Source organism: Lipotes vexillifer, unplaced genomic scaffold (genome assembly GCF_000442215.2).
Source record: "Lipotes vexillifer unplaced genomic scaffold, Lipotes_vexillifer_v1.1 scaffold807, whole genome shotgun sequence".
Lineage (NCBI taxonomy): Eukaryota > Metazoa > Chordata > Mammalia > Artiodactyla > Lipotidae > Lipotes > Lipotes vexillifer.
In genome coordinates this window covers 118821-121070 of record NW_006773069.1, presented here as the reverse complement: position 1 = coordinate 121070, position 2250 = coordinate 118821, and positions in this window count along the sequence as shown.

Sequence of the window (2250 nt, the reverse complement as noted above, 5' to 3'; positions counted from 1 at the left end):
GGGGCGGGGGGGGGGAGCTCCGCCCTCAGAACCTAATCCCCTCCCAAAGGCCCCAGCTGCTAATACTATCATACTGGGATTAGGGTTTTAACCTTTGAATCTTGGGGAGACATAAACATTCAGTCCACTGCAGAGGGGGAACAGAGGGTTGTCATTCATTGTTTCTCCACCAACCCCAACATTATTTTCTTTTTTATGTATAGGAAAAAAGGAAGCTGAAGCACAGAAACTTCAAATAGCTTGCTCAAGGTCATGCAAAGCCCACAAGTGGTGAAACAGGATTTGAATTCAGGTAGTCTAGCTTTGGAATCTATGCTTTTAACACCACATACACAATTACCCTTTACTTATCAACAATAATGATGCACATGAAATTACTTTATATTAGAGTTTAAGATTTCACTCTTTTCTTTCTTTTTTGGCCATGCAGTGCGGCCTGTGGGATCTTAGTTTCCCGACCAGGGAATGAACCTGTGCCCCCTGCAGTGGAAGCACAAAGTCTTAACCACTGGGCTTCCAGGGAAGTCTCGAAATTACTTTAGAATATTTTTATTTTTACTAAGAACACTTACAGAATCTTGAAAGTGCTTGTTGTTTATAATTAGACATTTATTGAGTACATGAGCTACTACTAAAATGATGCTTAGAAACTGCTTATATAAATATTTCTTTTGTTTACACCAGTATTTTACCTAATCAGAATTTCACCTTATATGCAGTGCCAAGAACATTAGAGTAATTATAAATTCTAAATGTGTGAAACGGGAATTAATGAGATTAATTATAAATAAATATATGTATATTTGGTTTTATACACATTTCACAAAAAAATCCAACCTTTTTTTTTTGGCTTGATATTTTAAGTTGGTTTTTGGCTTGATATTTTAACTTGGCTATGTGTTAGCCAAACATTTTATATGCTCTTAAAAGGTACATATTCCTTTTAAGAGTATATAGGTGTATATATGACTATGAATATATTTACCTTATTAATTTACATATGGTTACTTACATATAGAGTAAGTTCTACTTCAGGTAAAAATAAAGACATGAGTCAATTCGGTCCTATTAAAATTTTTGTGAAGATTTACTTCTTTTAAGTAACTTCTCTGAGTTTCAATAGACACATTGTTTTAATGAACATTTCAATAAACGCAAAACCAAGCATGCTGGCAGGTCACAAACTTGTCTGAAAATTGCAGGAGAGCTCTTGACTCAGGCAACATTTTCAAGCGCTAAAATCTATATTGCATTTCAGACACAGGACCTTAATAGAAGACAATATCGTCTTTCTCCACAGCCATATGAACAGTACACCTATCATTGTTCTCCCAGCAAATCTGCTTTAGCCATGGTAACACCCAGAGCAAAGACCAATTATTATCTTGCCAGCACTTTTCCGTGTGGCTCCTTGTGCCAAGCTACTTTATTTGTAAAACAGGGAGCCCTGGTCTAGATGTTTGAGTGGTTATTTACTATTTACTTTATATCATTCATATTTAGGAGTATATTTGTATTCACTTGATGCTCCATACATACACATATGATGAGAAATAACTGCATTTGTAAAGTAATTCCTGAGCAGACTCAATGTCTTCCTGCTCAGCAGACAGACAGAGGGTGGTATCCTCGCTCTCTGCCCTAACTCAGGGAAAGGAGACATTGGCTGGAGTTTGACAAGGTCAGGAATCTCATGCCAATCCAGCTAGCAGCATTTCATTTCTCTGTAAAAGGGGTAAACTTAGGAGCAATTGAACTCCTTCTCAGTGAGGATGAGCTCTCCCAAACCTGACAGACTCCCCCGAAACAGAGTGCCCATTTGCACACACTTCCCTGAAACAGAATTTGTCACCAATATAGCTTTATGGGGGCAAGCTTTTCTTTTACACAGCTTGCCCACTTTTTATTTTATTTTCTTGATGTAACATTTGGATTCTTTAGAAACTTCAAATGGCAAAAAATATTGTTCAAAGAACACATGTGGAAAAACTAAATACTACATACTAAAAATGTCAGAAGTGGAACTAAGCTCAAGCAAGATGGATGCTTCCCCAACCATCCTTTGTAAGGAAGGCTCTTACTTTCAAGGGGGCATTAGATGCACACATGTACACATTACTTACAGACTCCCAGATTATGTTTTTTCACAGTTTAGCTGATATTTCTTTCTCTATTTCCTTCCCTCTCTCTTTCCCCTTCTTTCTCCCCCCTTCTCTTTCCTCCCTTCCTTCCTTCCATCTATATCTAATC